Here is an 18,611-nt window from a genome sequence, read left to right on the forward strand (position 1 = left end):
TTATGAATTTTTTTATGTTTTTAAGTAAAATGTTTTCTTTTTTTTTTCTTTAACATAAGATCCCTCATTTTGTTTATATGTGGATCCATTTCCAGACTGACAGCACATGAAGCTTACATTTAATATTACGTAAGCTGTGCTTGACCCACTAATTCTCATCTTTACAAAGGAAGAAACTTCTTTGTATTAAGTTTTCAGAACATCCTCCTATAGTATGAGCTTTGTGTATAGCCAATATGTATGAACAAATTCTAAGATAAACCATAACCAGGAAAAGGAAGGAGATTGTACAAAATTATGGGGTAGGCCTACCAAACCTACAATCCAAACCCCAAATGCTATATTTCCTAAAATAATATATACATTTATTTTATTTATTCATTTATTTTTTAAAAAGTGTGTAAAGAGGACCAAGATACTACTGTGGTTTCATGTTCACTTGTCCACAGATATACTAATGGCTACCAAGTGGAGTGAGGCGTTACCTCATCACAATATATAAAAAGTATATAAAAGTTCTCCATACAGCTGTAGTATTTCTGATTAATTCTCCCTATTGTATTAGAGAGAGTTGCGACACCCCAATGTGAGGCATATGTTTTGTTCACTATACATTATATGAATTAGGGGTTGTAAGGGGTATTGGAAGGAGTGGAGGTTCATTGCAGCCATGTAGTAAGTAGTCAGTATCTATGGGGCCCTGTGGAACATCCACATAAACGTTATTATAGATTGTGCAGAGAATCAGTAAGAAGCTTCAGCAGAGGAGAGAGGTCATCACATAACTGTAGTGCATTAACTAGCCTTGAGGTTGCACAAGAACGTTTGTATGGATAAAAAAGATTAGCATGTTGCCAAATTGGACAAAGTATGGGAATCATACAACTGATGGTGTTTCCTCCAGAGGTAAAGTCTGATGCCTCAGAAATGGAGAGAGGCAATGTCTGAGGTTCCCTTAATTGGCAGCTGGGCTAGAGGTAGGGTATATGCTTGTTTGTTGCATTATGCACAAAGATTATCCTGACAGTTGGAAGGAGAGAAAGGGAGACTGCGCTGTATAATTGTTTTCCCCTTAATGTGCTCAAAATTACTTGTTATACTTACTGCAGAGTATTAAATGTATGGGAATGTGTTTATTTTTTTATTTGAAAGCACAGCCCTGCTCATGTGATTTCTCTCTGTATGAAAAACTTAATAGGTATTAAAATGCTACTTATGGCTGAGGAGGTTCAATAAGTAAAAACAGCTATTTCAGATACAAAAATCACTCTCCCCCACACCCACTGGGAGGTTAATTTATGCTGCCATGTCTCTTTTACATAGCTTTTCTACAGCGTTTGCAAGAGCATTCATATTTTCAGTATAGGTGGCAGTTTAAACAGGCAAAATCAGCTATTTCAAATAAAATAAAGAAGCTATTTGCAAACAATTTAACCCCTTAACGACCGACAATGTACAGAGTACGTCCTAAAGAAAAACATAATTTATGTAAGAACTTACCTGATAAATTCATTTCTTTCATATTGGCAAGAGTCCATGAGCTAGTGACATATGGGATATACAATCCTACCAGGAGGGGCAAAGTTTCCCAAACCTCAAAATGCCTATAAATACACCCCTCACCACATCCACAATTCAGTTTAATGAATAGCCAAGCAGTGGGGTGATAAAGAAAGGAGTAGAAAGCATCAACAAAGGAAATTTGGAAATAATTGTGTTTCATACAAAAAATCATAACCACCATAAAAAGGGTGGGCTTCATGGACTCTTGCCAATATGAAAGAAATGAATTTATCAGGTAAGTTCTTCCATAAATTATGTTTTCTTTCATGTAATTGGCAAGAGTCCATGAGCTAGTGACATATGGGATATCAATACCCAAGATGTGGAGTCTTCCACTCAAGAGTCACTAGAGAGGGAGGGAAAAAAATAAAAACAGCCATATACCGCTGAAAAAATTAATCCACAACCCAAAACAAAAATAAGTTTATTTCATCTTTGAAAGAAAAAAACTTAAATCAAAAGCAGAAGAATCAAACTGAAAAAGCTGCCTGAAGAACTTTTCTACCAAAAACTGCTTCCGAAGAAGCAAATACATCAAAACGGTAGAATTTAGTAAATGTATGCAAAGAGGACCAAGTCGCCGCTTTGCAAATCTGATCAACTGAAGCTTCATTCTTAAAAGCCCACGAAGTGGAAACTGATCTAGTAGAATGAGCTGTAATTCTCTGAGGCGGGGCCTGACCCGACTCCAAATAAGCTTGATGAATCAAAAGTTTCAACCAAGAAGCCAAGGAACTAGCAGAAGCCTTCTGACCTTTCCTAGGACCAGAAAATAAAACAAATAGACTGGAAGTCTTCCTGAATTCTTTAATAGCTTCCACATAATATTTCAAAGCTCTTACCACATCCAAAGAATGTAAGGATCTCTCCAAAGAATTCTTAGGATTAGGACATAAGGAAGGGGCAACAATTTCTCTACTAATGTTGTTAGAATTCACAACTTTAGGTAAAAATTGAAAAGAAGTCCGCAAAACTGCCTTATCCTGATGAAAAATCAGAAAAGGAGGCTCACAAGAAAGAGCAGATAGCTCAGAAACTCTTCTAGCAGAAGAGATAGCCAAAAGGAACAACACTTTCCAAGAAAGTAGTTTAATGTCCAAAAAATGCATAGGCTCAAATGGAGGAGCCTGTAACGCCTTCAGAACCAAATTAAGACTCCAAGGAGGAGAAATTGATTTAATGACAGGCTTAATACGAACTAAAGCCTGTACAAAACAGTGAATATCAGGAAGTATAGCAATCTTTCTGTGAAATAAAACAGAAAGAGTGGAGATTTGTCCTTTCAAGGAATTTGCAGACAAACCGTTATCCAAACCATCCTGAAGGAACTGTAAAATTCTAGGAATTCTAAAAGAATGCCAGGAGAATTTATGAGAAGAATACCATAAAATGTAAGTCTTCCCCCCCCATGGCTGTATGGTTCCAGAGGAGAGTGGACTCTGCGGTTTGAATGTTTGACAGCTCACCAGGACATATTGACATATTTGTATATTCTATACTTTAACCACAGATTCAATGCTAAGCTGTGTTTTGGCATTATTAACATGCTGTGCCCCTAATTAGGGACATGGATCCTGATTTAGGAAAAGTAAAAGGAAGAAAAAGTAAAAGAGAGCTTAATAAGTTAAGTTTGCTTTGAGGTCAGTGTATGTGTAAAAGCTACTATGTCACTCCATATTGTTATGGCCAGGGCTCTTTTGTCTGCGGGCCCATTGATGTACCGGGTGTCTATATTGCAGTGACTTTACAAAATTGTACTACTGTCTGATAAAGCTTATTTATTATGTTTATTTTTTCAATAAAGCTCTTTGAAAGAAAGAAAAAAAAAAATGTAAGTCTTCCAAACTCTATAATAAATCTTTCTAGAGACAGATTTACGAGCTTGTAACATAGTATTAATCATTGAGTCAGAGAAACCTCTATGACTTAGAACTAAGCGTTCAATTTCCACACCTTCAAATTTAATGATTTGAGATCCTGATGGAAAAACGGACCTTGAGATAGTAGGTCCGGCCGTAACGGAAGTGGCCAAGGCGGGCAACTGGACATCCGCACCAGATCCGCATACCAAAACCTGTGTGGCCATGCTGGAGCCACCAGCAACACAAAAGACTGTTCCATGATGATTTTGGAGATCACTCTTGGAAGGAGAACTAGAGGCGGGAAGATGTAAGCAGGATGATAACACCAAGGAAGTGTCAATGCATCCACTGCTTCCGCCTGAACATCCCTGGACCTGGACAGGTATCTGCGAAGTTTCTTGTTTAGATGAGAGGCCATGAGATCTACCTCTGGAAGACCCCACATCTGAACAATCTGAGAAAACATATCTGGATGGAGAGACCACTCCCCTGGATGTAAAGTCTGGCGGCTGAGATAATCCGCCTCCCAATTGTCTACACCTGGCAAGTATCCGAGATACTTCTTTCATAGCTTGGGGACTGTGAGTCCCACCCTGATGATTGACATAAGCCACAGCTGTGATATTGTCTGTCTGAAAACAAATGAACGGTTCTCTCTTTAGCAGAAGCCAAAACTGAAGAGCCCTGAGAATTGCACAGAGTTCTAAAATATTTATTGGTAATCTCGCCTCTTGAGATTTCTAAACCCCTTGTGATGTCAGAGATCCCCAAACAGCTCCCCAACCTGAAAGACTCACATCTGTTGAGATCACAGCCCAGGTTGGCCGAACAAAAGAGGCCCATTGAACCAAACGATGGTGATCTATCCACCATGTCAGAGAGTGTCGTACATTGGGATTCAAGGATATTAATTGTGATATCTGTGTATAATCCCTGCACCATTGATTCAGCATGCAAAGCTGTAGAGGTCTCATGTGAAAACGAGCAAAGGGGATCGCGTCCGATGCTGCAGTCATGAGAACTAAAACTTCCATGCACATAGCCACTGAAGGGAATGACTGAGACTGAAGGTGCCGGCATGGTGCGACCAATTTTAAACGTCTCTTGTCTGTTAGAGACAGAGTCATGGACACTGAATCTATCTGGAAACCTAAAAAGGTGACCCTTATCTGAGGAATCAAGAAACCTTTTGGTAAATTGATCCTCCAACCATGTTTCCGAAGAAACAACACTAGATGATTTGTGTGAGATTCTGCAGTATGTAAAAACTGAGCTAGTAACAAGATATTGTCCAAATAAGGAAACACCGCAATACCTTGTTCTCTGATTACAGATAGTAGGGCACCCAGAACCTTTGAAAAGATTCTTGGAGCTGTTGCTAGGCCAAATGGAAGAGCAACAAATTGGTAATGCTTGTCTAGAAAAGAGAATCTCAGAAACTGATAGTGTTCTGGATGAATCGGAATATGAAGGTATGCATCCTGCAAGTCTATTGTGGACATATAATGTCCTCGCCGAACAAAAGGCAGAATAGTCCTTATAGTCACCATCTTGAAAGTTGGTACTCTTACATAACGATTCAAAATTTTCAGATCCAGAACTGGTCTGAACTAATTTTCTTTCTTTGGTACAATGAATAGGTTTGAATAAAACCCCAAACCTTGTTCCTGAGGAGGAACTGGCATGATTACCCCTGAAGACTCCAGGTCTGAAACACACTTCAGAAAAGCCTGAGCTTTTACTGGATTTACAGGGATGCGTGAGAGAAAAAATCTTCTCACAGGAGGTCTTACTTTGAATCCTATTCAATACCCTTGAGAGACAATGCTCTGAATCCAATGATTTTGGACAGATTTTATCCAAAAATCCTTGAAAAACCTTAATATGCCCCCTACCAGCTGAGCTGGAATGAGGGCCGCACCTTCATGCGGACTTAGGGGCAGACTTTGGTTTCCTAAATGGCTTGGATTTATTCCAATTTGAGGAAGGCTTCCAACTGGAAGCAGATTCCTTGGGAGGAGGATTGAGTTTTTGTTCCTTATTCTGACGAAAGGAACGAAAACAGTTAGAAGCTTTAGATTTACCCTTAGGTTTTTTATCCTGAGGCAAAAAAACTCCATTTCCTCCAGTGATAGTTGAAATAATAGAATCCAACTGAGAACCAAATAAATTATTACCTTGGAAAGAAAGAGATAGTAATCTAGATTTAGATGTCATATCAGCATTCCAAGATTTAAGCCACAAAGCTCTTCTAGCTAATACAGCTAAAGACATGGATCTAACATCAATTTTGATAATATCAAAAATGGCATCACAAATAAAATTATTAGCATGTTGCAGTAAGCGAGTAATGCTAGATATGTCAGGATCCAATTCTCGTTGCGCTAAATTCTCCAACCAAAAAGTTGAGGCAGCCGCAACATCAGCCAAAGAAATAGCAGGTCTGAGAAGATGACCTGAATATAAATAGGCCTTCCTTAGATAGGATTCAAGCTTCCTATCTAAAGGATCCTTAAAGGAAGTACTATCTTCCATAGGAATAGTGGTACGTTTAGCAAGAGTAGAAATAGCCCCATCAACTTCGGGGATTTTTTTCCCAAAACTCTATAGATTTTGCTGGTAAAGGATACAATTTTTTAAACCTTGAAGAAGGAATAAAAGAAGTACCTGGCTTATTCCATTCCCTAGAAATCATATCAGAAATAGCCTCAGGAATAGGAAAAACAGCATTTAAACGTTTATTAGACTGAACGTCAATAGGACTGGTTACCTCAATATCCAAAGTAATTAACACTTCTTTTAATAAAGAACGCATATACTCTATTTTAAATAAATAAGTAGATTTGTCAGTGTCAATGTCTGAGGAAGGATCTTCTGAATCAGATAGATCCTTATCAGAAGAGGATAAATTAGTTGCTGGTCATTTGAAATTTCATCGGCTAAATGAGAAGTTTTAAAAGACCTTTTACGTTTATTAGAAGGTGGAAATGCAGACAAAGCCTTCAGAATAGAATCAGAAACAAATTCTTTAAAATTTACAGGTATATCATGTACATTAGAAGTTGAAGGAACTGCAACTGGCAATGTACTATTACTGATGGAAACACTATCTGCATGTAAAAGTTTATCATGACAACTATTACAAATGACATTTGGTGGAATAATTTCTACACTTTTACAACAAATGCACTTAGCTTTGGTAGAACCGATGTCAGGCAGCAATGTTCCAGCAGAAACTTCTGAGGCAGGATCAGATTGGGACATCTTGCTCAATGTAAGAGAAAAAACAACATATAAAGCAAAATTATCTATTTCCTTATATGACAGTTTCAGGAATGGGAAAAAATGCAAAAGCATAGGCCTCTGATAGAGAAAAAAGAAAGAGGCAAACATCAATGGGGTATTGAAATAATGAAAAAAAATTGGCGCCAAGTATGACGCACAACGTAACGTGAACTTTTTTGGCGCCAAAAATAACCGGGAATGAAACACTTGCGTCACTAATGACGCCGCTGTGTGAAAGGTCTCGGAGTCACGTATGACGCCGGAATTGACGAAGTTGCGTCATAAACGTCTTTTTCCGCGCCAAAAAAAATTTCGCGCCAAGAATGACGCAATAAAGTTTAGCATTTAACACACCCGCGGGCCTAATACCCGCAATAGCAAGAAGTAGTCAATTGAAAAAAAAGACTAAAACCCCAGGTAAGAAATACATTTCTTAAAATGTTTAAATTCCCCAAATATGAAACTGACAGTCTGCTGAAGGAAATACATGAACCTGACTCATGGCAATTATAAGCACAATACATATATTTAGAACCTTATACAAATGCATAAAGTGCCAAACTATAGCTGAGGTGTCTTAAGTAATAAAAAACATACTTACCAAAAGACACCCATCCACATATAGCAGATAGCCAAACCAGTACTAAAACAGTTATTAGTAGAGGTAATGGTAAATTGAGAATATATCGTCGATCTGAAAAGGGAGGTAGGAGATGAATCTCTACCACCGATAACAGAGAACCTATGAAATAGACCCCCGTTAGGGAAATCATTGTATTCAATAGGTGATACTCCCTTCACGTCCCTCTGACATTCACTGTACTCTGAGAGGAATCGGGCTTCAACAATGCTGAGAAGCACATATCAACGTAGAAATCTTAGCACAAACTTACTTCACCACCTCCATAGGAGGCAAAGTTTGTAAAACTGAATTGTGGGTGTGGTGAGGGGTGTATTTATAGGCATTTTGAGGTTTGGGAAACTTTGCCCCTCCTGGTAGGATTGTATATCCCATATGTCACTAGGCTCATGGACTCTTGCCAATTACATGAAAGAAAAGCATTTACAACCATTTGTGCCATAATTGCAGAAGCTGATTGTTTAAATAACTTCAGTGAGAAACCTAAAGTTTGTGAAAATGTTAACGATTTTTTTTTTATTTGATCGCATTTGGCGGTGAAATGGTGGCATGAAATATACCAAAATGAGCCTAGATCAATACTTTGGGCTGTCTACTAAAAGAATATATATACATGTAAAGGGTTATTCAGGGATTCCTGACAGATATCAGTGTTACAATGTAAAAAATGGTTTGAAAATAGCAAAGTGTTACTTGTACTTATTGCCCTATAACTTACAACTTTGATGTTTAAGAGATTTTGGGGGTCAAAGATAGAAAAAATTTGTTTTTTTTTAATTTCTTTCATCATATTTTATTTTTTTATAGTAAATTACATGATATGATGAAAATAATAACATTAGAAAGTCAATTTAATGCAGTATATAATATGTGTGGGTACAGTAAATGAGTAAGAGGAAAATTACAGCACCGCAGAAATGTAAAAACTGCCCTGGTCTTTAACGGTAAGAACATTGAAAAATGTTCAGGTCACTAAGGGGTTAAAGAAAATGTAAATAACAGTTCCCACTAATTGCCTGAAGTATTTCTTGACTCAGTGTTGTAAGATGAATTACTTATCTCTGCACTCTAGAAAGACTAAGATTTGAATCTAGTTGAAAGCACAATGTGATGGTTTCTGGTCTCCCCAAGAAGAAAACTGAAAACCCTGAGAGGAAAGTTTGTACATGTTAGAGTGGGAAAATACAGTTGGGAATAAGAGGAATAATAGTACAATCTAAAGATCAAACAAAGCAAGGGAGTGAAATAATGGAAATGTGCTGTGTCTGGCTAGCAATGTAACAGCTAGTTAGTATGGCACTAAAGAGGTAAGGGTGAGGTTGGCCACAGTAATGTGATAATGAAGAATCCATACAGTAAGCTGAAGAGTAGACCTCCATTCTATTCCTAGAGCCCATCACATTCAGCAAAGGAGGGTGGGACAGCTCTGTCATGATAGTGAAGTCTAAAGACATGACCATTTAAAGGGACATTATACACTCGTTTTTTTCTTTGCATAAATGTTTTGTAGATGATCTATTTATATAGCCCACAAAGTTCTTGGTTTTTTTTAATGTATAGTTTTGCTTATTTTTAAATAACATTGCTCTGATTTTCAGACTCCTAACCAAGCCCCAAAGTTTAGGATAATACCGACGTATACCTACTCCAGCTTGCTCCTGTTTGTGTAAAGGGTCTTTTCATATGTAAAGGAAGGGAGAAGGGGAGTGTCTGATATTTGCCACTTGCAGTGGGTGTTCCAGTAACCTTTTAAATAGAGCTAAACTGGAAGCTTCTAAGTAAGTTTTTAAATGGCTTTATACTGAATTTTTAAATCAGTATCTGTGCATATAATTATTTATAGAAGTGTCTATTATATGCAGTTATATGAAAATTGGTGTATACTGTCCCTTTAAGCCAAAAGAAACCGCACAGAGATTGTTGGCTTAATTATTGTCAGAGAGATAGTAATAGACCCCTGCCATTCACATAATAGAGCAGAGAGGGGTCAGAGCTTTAATGTGACCAATAGATATGATGCTCCAGTAGACAGAACAGTAGAATGGGAATTGAGTTCTAAGGGAAGAAGGGTCTTGAAGCAGACACTTAAAGGGACATGAAACCCACATTTTTTTCTTCCGTGATTCAGATAGAGCTTGTGATTTTAAACAACTTACCAATTTACTTCTATTATCTAATTTGCTTTGCTCTCTTGGTATTGTTTATTTAAAAAGATACCTAGGTAGGCTCAGGAGCTGCTGATTGGTTGCTGCACATATATGCTTCATGTTATTGGCTCACCAGTGCGTTAACTAGCTCTCAGTAGTGCAATGCTGCTTCTTCAACAAAGGATATTTAGAGAATGCAGCAAATTAGATAATAGAAAAGGAAACTGGTGGGCGGGAGGAAAATGGCTTAAAATTTAATTGTCAGTGTAACGTCTCTGCAAATCACCAAGTTGTGGCTTATATTAACTTATCAGTCAAGAATCATCTCCTTCATGTGCTGTCACGATAACAATAAGAGAAAAGTAGTTTAATCCAGAGCAGAATTCTCACAGTTTTTCTTAATTTAATACATTTTGGCCTCCTCTAGATTTAACAAAGGCAAAATTACATTATGATGATGTCCCTTTAAATCACTTAAAAGCTTCTGAACAATTTACTTTGTATTTTTGGGTTGTATAGTGATTCCTATATTATGTTACAGCAGTTCAGAGTCATGAGCATTTAAACAGTCAGAACGAAACTCAATTGGAGCTTATTGTGCAACTATAAAAGAACCTCCATTTTTAGAATATCTTTAAATTGATAAATGTTTAAAATAACTAGAGGGTATGGCATGATTTTTTTTCAGGGTTGGGCAACATAAATCAATATATCGAAAAAAAGAAAATAATAAATGTATACAAATGTGCGGCGAGAACATTTCAAGAAATTAAATCTATGTGCTCCTAAAGCCAAACAAATTCTAAAACAAGCTCAACTCACAATTGCAGGAATAATACAAGAATCTTTCAGTGTCTTCCTGCTAATGAAGTATGCACTGTAGACCGGACAAATCATGCCTTTCTTGGGTTTTTCTCATGAGAAAATTACTTCTCCTTTTTAAAGGTTCTGAAATTAGAAAAACAAAAAAACTGATACTAGCAAATATTGTCTAACATGTTTTATTCTATTTCAGAACACCTAAAAAGTGAAGTAACAAAAGATACCAGGATACAGTATGTGCAGATACATTGTTTCTTTTTATATGGATTGATAAAGATACCAACATTGTTTTCTACAACAAACCAATGTATTATCTACATCATCTTAGTATAAGCAGGTTAGTTTGCAAGTTGTCTAGGAAGTAGGGTCTTCTAATCTTTCTGTCCCAGTCTGCCTTGCCCATCTTGGTTTATTTACTGTACCCCCTTGTTGGTACTTTGCAAATACAGATAATAATAATTACGAAATATCACTAAGAATCCAGAATAATATTTTGTAACTAGAAGAAACAATGACAACAACAGATAAAGTTTAGGTAGTTGAGGGAAAGAATAGGAAGATAATTATATATAACTGAGCACACCTTCATTCACAAGTGTACATATCACAATTAAAGGGACAGTGTAAATCTAATATTTTCTCCATTGTAATGCCTTCCCACTTATCCATTTTACCTACTGGAGTATATTAAACTGTTTACAAATAGCCCCTTTACTTTTATTTTCTCATTTGAAATAGCTGATTTTGCCTATTGTATCCCCACCCATACTGAACATTTCTGAACTTAAAGGGACAGTCTACACCTGATTTAACAACGAACCTTTAATTTACTCATAGTGAAATCATAACGCTGCACCACTTTACACACATAGAAGATGGACATTTATCATAGTAATCTCCAGTTAAGTAATTTGATTTTGCATATCGATATGGCCGCCAAACTCCTCCCCCTCCTCCTTCGTCCCCTACTCTATTGTTTTCCATGCTAGTTCATGTTCTAAACTGTGGAAGTTGCCGTTTTGGTAATGCACATGCGCATTTTCTTCTGCCCGCTCGCAAGTAGACATTGGCAGTGCTGCTGTGATTACCTTAGTGGTTAGATCCGGGGGGTTTTTGTTCCCAATTGATTGTGCATGTGCGATTCGCCGTGAACACGCCAATTAAGGAATTGCTTATGATTGGAGGAGTCATTGAAAGAGAAAGTAAATACGTAACAGTGTGGGGAGTTTGGCGGCCATATCGACATGCAATAAACGTACGTACTTTGGGTGATTAGTCCTATACAGTTAGAGCTAGAAAACATGCGATGCGGTGCAGGCGCATGTTCTATTACTGATCTAAGGTATGGAATTAAAGTTGCATCGGGGGTTGCCTGTCCATTTAAGTTCTGGTTACATAAAAACATATAATAAATAATGCTCCCAGTGAGCGCCTGTGACAGATAGACACTAAAATGTTCATTTTTATTGTTCTCTCTAAGGGTCTAATGATCTAAACCTCACAAGTTCAGATGTGGTTTTTCAAGCCAACCCTCACGGGGACTGCCCTGTGGAATTATGGTAAAAAAGGGGCAGTCGTTGCGAGTGGCGAGATGCCTACAATTAGAAGCAATGGAGCTCGCTAGAAAGAGACACCCCACGGTGGAGCAAAGTTAGAAGTGAGCAGGAGCCGCACTATAAAAATTAAATCCTGCAGTCAATATAAATCACATTACGCTGCTTTCTGCATATAGCATCTTACAATTGCCTATGTTTTCATATGCATTTATTTTTCTATTAGGGTAATTAGTGTTTTGAGAAAAGCTTGCCACCTTTTAGTTTGTGAGAAAAAAAATTAGATCTCTAGAAAAAAATATTTAAATAGTTACTTTACAAAAAACAACAATTACACTTTGTATTTTGCACTTATAAGTACACACTTCTGTGTTTTTTTGTTTGCGTATCCAGTTTACTTAAATTACGATTTATGCTGTGCATATTTTATACAATTTATTCATGTGTAATTTAAATACGAATAAAAGATATAGCTGTTTTTAAATGTGTATTTAAGTATGCACCATGCACCAGCATTTTAAAAACAGCACTTGCTCAGAGAGTCTGTGGTGCTTGTACCATCTGGTAATGACAAGATACAAGCCCCACTTGTGCTCTGAGCAGCTGCAGTATTTAAAATGCTGGTGCACTGAGAATATCTAGCTATGCTTCACATGCATGTGCAGAGAAAAATGCTAACATTAAAGCAGTGATAACTTTTACAAGAAGCATTTTGGCCAATACATGTATATTGCAAATATGCTTCTATTCAAATATGTAATTAATCGATGTGCATTTAAATTTCCCTTTAATAATCTCGCCAGCCAGAGAACTTTAGCTCATCGGGAACTTAGCACTGACCTTTGAGTAAACAGTAATGGAGAAGATAAGGAGGACTTTGTGTAAATAATTTGACATATGCCATAATGAAGTATTCTCTCCCTTCAAGATCAGCCCACTGTATTGGGTTGTGGTTTCAGTTAGCAGAAACAGTTATTATATATATATAGGTGCCATTTCGAATACATTTTAAACTCTGCAGCTGGTATAAAAAGTAATTGAAAACACGTTAAAGCGACAGTCAACAACAAAATTGTTATTGATTTAAAAAGCTAGATAATCCCTTTATTGTTCATTCCCCAGTTTTGCATGACCAATACTGTTATAGAAATATACTTTTTACTTCTGTGATTACCTTGTATCTAAGCCTCTGCAGACTGCCCCCTTATTTTAGTTCTTTTGACACACATGCATTTTAGCCAAACAGTGCCGACTCCTTGGTAACTCCACGTGCGTGAGCACAATGTTATCTATATGGCACACATGAACGAACGCCTTCTAGCTGTGAAAACCTGTCAAAATGCCCTGAGCTAAGAGGCGGCCTTCAAGGGCTTAGAAATTAGCATATGAGCCTACTTAGGTTTAGCTTTCAACAAAGAAAACCAAGAAAACAAAGAAAATTTGATGATGAAAGTAAATTGTAAAGTTGTTTAAAATTGCATGCCCTGCATGAATCATGAAAGTTAATTTTGACTAGACTGTCCCTTTAAGGAGAAACCAATTTTACTGTACAATGTCCCTTTAAGTTCTAAATACTAGTGATCTAAAAATGATTACTGGAAAAGTGACTGATTTCTCTTTTTTTCTTTTTAGAGAACATTCTTAACAATACGTTTGCCAAATTATGTTTTAACATGAAAAACAAATTATGCTTACCTGATAATTTTTTTTTCTTCAGATGGAAAGAGTACACAGCTGCATTCATTACTTTTGGGAATTCAGAACCTGGCCACCAGGAGGCAAAGACACCCCAGCCAAAGGCTTAAATACTCCTCCCACTTGCTGAGGAACAAGGAACAGTAGAGAAAATATCAGGGTGAAAAGGTGCCAGAAGAACAAAAATTACTGCCACCCCACATAAAAACACAGACGGGGAGCTGTGGACACTTTCCATCTGAAGAAAAGAAAATGATCAGGTAAGCATAATTTAAGTTTTTCTTCATAAATGGAAAGAGTCCACAGTTGCATTCATTACTTTTGGGAAAACAATACCCAAGCTATAGAGGACACTGAATGCAAAAAACGGGAGGGTACAAGAGGCAGCCCATTCTGTGGGCACCAGGCCTGAAAACCCCTACCTAACAAAATCCCGCTTCGCCCAAAGCCGATAACAACTTTGAAACAAAGGGAAAGGCCCAGGACACTGACCCGCAGATAGTCCACAAGCCTTGCTAGAGACCGCAGGAACTAGACTCGACCGAGTTAACAGCCTTCAAGAGACACCGTTGCCCAGCAGTCGGTCTCCAAACAACACACCCCTTACTAAAGAAAGTGAACAAACTACCGTATTCTTCCACAAAGAAGAAAAGACACAGAGAAAACATGATTGTACTTGTAAAGCGCGGCTAATCCCCCTTAAGGGACTCAAGGCGCTGCTCATTTTATCAACCTCGAAAGGAGGAAAGACTGAGCAGACCTCGCCGGGGATAGAACTTGCAACCCTTGGTTTGCTACAGTGCAGAGTAGCCACAGTGCATTAGTATGCTGAGCTAGCTGAATAGCTAGCATAAGGAACTCCAGAAAAAAATCCTAAAAAGGGCACAAACATCGAGCAAAAAAACAGAGAAACCGGGTCAGGCTAAGAGAGACCCAACCAGTCTCATAGAAACAAGGGGAGGCAACGCCCAGACCCCAGAAATACAGAAACCACAGGGTAAGGCCGGGAGTCTGAAACAGAGAGAGGATCTTCCCCTAACACAGTGCAACCGCACTCAAAAAAGCAACTGCAGACGAAGATCCCCAAGTCGCAAAAAGGTAGCTCAGAATACCGAAATATTCAGAAACAAAACTTTGTGCAGCAAGCTCAGATAGGTCTGACGACCAACACATGAAGCAAAAACACTGCACGCTGCAGTCATCTAAAAATTACTTTGAAACTTAAATACTTGCAGGGCAAGTAGAAGGCAGCTGAAGATAGGAACCTTCAGATTGCTAAGTATCCACTAACCAGCGGACAACGTTGCAGGCTATCTAAGAGCCGCCAGTCCTTCCCACAAATCTTGATGGAGAAAGTAGAATCCTCAAAGAGGCTTACCGTACCTCGAATGCTCCGGGGACGAAATAGCAGAGCAACAGATCTCAGATCCTGCTCCAACACCAGACCAGCCCAAGCAACAGACATGTCCAATAGACAGGGGGGACAGAAAGACCCCAACCCCAAGCCACCAGGGAATGGAAAGAAAAAGGGGAGCTTCACCCACCCCAACAGAGCTCGGGTGCCAACCCATTCCGCTCCTCCAAAATAAGGCACTACCAAAGTGAACCCCCTAGGACATGGACAGAAAAAAAGTGCAATAGATCCGTAGGAAGACCTGTCACAGCTCTCTTATACAGTCTCTATGTTGAAAGATCAATTTCTAATGGGTGGAATGGAGCCCAAAGGGTGGAATGGAGCCCAACGAGCAGCAGATGCTGCCCCTTACAGAAATAACCCACCTGATCCAACCTCCTACACACAGGGCAGACAATGACCCTCCAGAAAGAGGAAACCCCAGCTCATAAGGAAGGCACACTATTCCCTCAAAAGGGAAGGGCACAGATAATAACAGTGTACATGTCCACAAGACATGAAGACATAGTATGATCAAAATCATCCAGACACCACTGTTGACCCAACAGAGAAAAAAAACTCCCCATGAAAAGGAGCACACTCCGTCCGAAGGACAAGTCAGACCTTAAAGTTTATAACCAGTACATGAAGGTGGATGTGAACTCTGGCCTTCCTGCTTACAAGCACAATGAGCTAGCCCCTATGTTGTGACAAAAAACTGGGTCTTCCCAAACCAGTCCACAGGATCATAAGTCTCAAGACATCCAAGAAAGATCCAAGACAAGAACCCTAAACCCGGGACCCAGAATCGTCCTAGAACGAACGACATCCTCAGGGAACACAAGATACCCCCGTCTGAAGCAATCACACCTCACAGGGGATGAGAACCGGAAAACCGGGACAATGGGTACAGGACTCACTCGTAATTCCCAGCCCAAAGGGAAGAGAACACCCTAGCGGGAGGTCACAAGGTGCTAGGCCGCGACAAATTCACGCAATTTCTCTGGAGCCCAAAGGCCCCAAGGGCAACACTAAGGGAAATGAGAACGAGAACAGAGTCACCCGAAAGAGAGTAGAAAGAAAGGCTAGTCTCTATAACCCTTTCAGAGTAACGTTCCAGAGGACCACACCCAAGGAAGAAGAATGCAAAGCATCCCAAACCCAGGCAGAAAAACATCCCCTAAGCAAAAAGCTTGGAAAAATAGACAACACCTCCTATCGCCCCTGATATGGAGACGACTAACTCCCGAAGGAAGACAGTGCCTCACAGCCTTCCCTTCCTAATTAAGCGGCCAAAGCCACCAGAAAAAACGGACAAAGTCCAGAAAGTCTCGACCCAAAGGAAGAGAACCTCTAAAAGGAACAAGTCCTAAAAGGACACTTCCAAAGAGACCATGAAAGGCAAAACCGTAAGAACGGCGGTATGAAGGACCTAAATCCTCCAAGCATCCAAACAAAAACGGTAAGGAACACTCTAATTCCTTCTGAAAAATTGGAAACGACTGAGCATGTCGCCACAGATCTCAACTGAGTCCCGGCCCACTAGATTGAAAGGCGAATGAGGACTGAACCAATCCCCATGCCCCTAAGCAACCACGGACCCTCAAGTCCTCTCAGGATGCTAGTTAAAGCTTGTAACAAAACAACACAAATTATATTGTGATCACTAGGCGCCCTCACCGGACCAACCGGACATAAAAAGGCGCCAGGTGTCTGAACTAGGCCTCAAAGACAGAAGGGTTTGTACAGAGTCAGGACCAGCCTGAAACCAGCACTGTCAAGGCCACATAGAGTCTCCCCCAAGATGGAGGGACAAAGAACAGTCAGACTTTTGTAAACAGTGCAACCACAAAATCGCAGACATCAATTCCAGAGAAGAAAGTTCCCGAAGGAAACATCACACCACAACATGAGCTTTAGACCAAATAAAAATCATCCTCACCGGATGAAAATAAAAGATAAGGCAACCCGTAGGTTATCGCCCAGGATCAGCCGAACAGGGGTCCAAGACTTCCAAGCTCAGAACTGGAAAAGGATACACAAATAACAAGAAGAAGATTACTTCATCCCCTTCTGTCTATACATGCAAGCCAGTCGAAGATTAAGACTGAGAATCCCCAGACTCATTAAGAGTGGGATCCTCAAGAAACGACAAAAATGTGCCTTTGTAGAACACGAAGGCGCACCAGTCTATAACGAAAGGTGCAACATACCTCCGCCAGGACAAAAGAAAACACCGGCCCAAAGGTTGACCCCCTGAGACCTCAGGGGCAGTCGCTACTCAGAGGGCTGAACTGGACCAGACGATCCCACGCCTGATGAGCCCCGGTTAACAGAACACAAACAATATCGTAAGCACACTCCTGGGAGGTGCAGATGCGCCAGCGCCAAAGATATGCCCATGCGGAACCGTGTCTTAACCTTCGGTGGGAACAGCCCACACTCCATAGAAGGATAAGTAGCGTTTTGGGTTACCTGCATGCGTAGTAAGAGTTGGTGGTAGGGAACTCGTCTTGTGGGAAATAGAATCCCCAGAGGCGGATGGCTCAGTGGGCACCTGATTCCCCGATGCCGAGGAAAAGAGCACTTTAAAACTGATGGGCATGTATCACCCGGGCCAATTCATTTCCTTCGCAAGAAGTAGAGTCTGAATCAGAGACATCCGTCGCCAAAAAATCAGAATCCTCCATAACTGGGACACTGAATAAAAAATGGACCATAATCTAAACGGCACCTTACACCCCCAATGGCTGGGGCACTCACCACCTCCAGAGAACCATACACCAGCGGACCAAAATTTCTCCGTCGCCACACGGTCAGGAATGCAGAAATGGAGTCACAAGGTGAACCGTGCAGTCCATGCAAAAGCGCACCTGACCGTAAAGGCCGCGTCACTAGACATAGGCCGTTATGTTCCAAAATAGCGATGAGCCGAAGCAACACTACACAGTAGCAGACAGAATCACATAACAAACATGATTACAAAAACCCCTGTTCAATAACCCCCCTCAGGAGATATTAACCCTTGATTCCTAGATACAAAATGGAGCCTCACTGAGACCCTATGTTAAAATTATCCCCAAAAGGTTGTAGCCCCTCTCGGATAAACAGTTGTAATTACAATACATCCATGATGAAAGTAAAATGAAACGATCTTACCGGAATCTACGGTGTGGAATAGGAACATGGTCCTTCAAGTGTGACAGATAGTAGCGTCGCTTCCGCCATGGACTTGAGAGAAAAAAGCAGGCAGCGAAACTCGTCAACGCTGATTACTTGTGGAGCTGTTAATATGAGTCGGGATGGTTTCGCAGAAAGACTCTTCCTGCATCTCCGGACTATAACTTTCACCTATGCTCTCACTGAGAGGCTGACAGGACTACTTAAAACTCCAGTCCCATGCCAAAGAGTACTACCCTCTATAAGAAACTATCGAAAACTTCTGACACTTCTCTGCCAACCACCTGGGAACAAAAGGCAAAAAATGCTGGGGATGAGGGAAGAGGGAGGAGTGCCTTTGGCTGGGGTGTCATTGCCTCCTCCTGGTGGCCAGGATCTGAATTCCCAAAAGTAATGAATGCAGCTGTGGACTCTTTCCATTTATGAAGAAAATTGTAATTATTTAAACTTTCCTCTGGTACTTCAATCTAT

The 18,611-nt window shown here is 39.8% G+C and overlaps 1 protein-coding gene across 1 annotated transcript in view; it reads right to left on the reverse strand.

Annotated features, from left to right (window-relative positions):
* UBXN7 (UBX domain protein 7) overlaps window positions 1-18,611 on the reverse strand; it is a 195,166-nt gene that overhangs the window by 133,820 nt on the left and 42,735 nt on the right. The window lies entirely within an intron of this gene.

Source organism: Bombina bombina, chromosome 4 (genome assembly GCF_027579735.1).
Source record: "Bombina bombina isolate aBomBom1 chromosome 4, aBomBom1.pri, whole genome shotgun sequence".
In the NCBI taxonomy this organism is placed as follows: domain Eukaryota; kingdom Metazoa; phylum Chordata; class Amphibia; order Anura; family Bombinatoridae; genus Bombina; species Bombina bombina.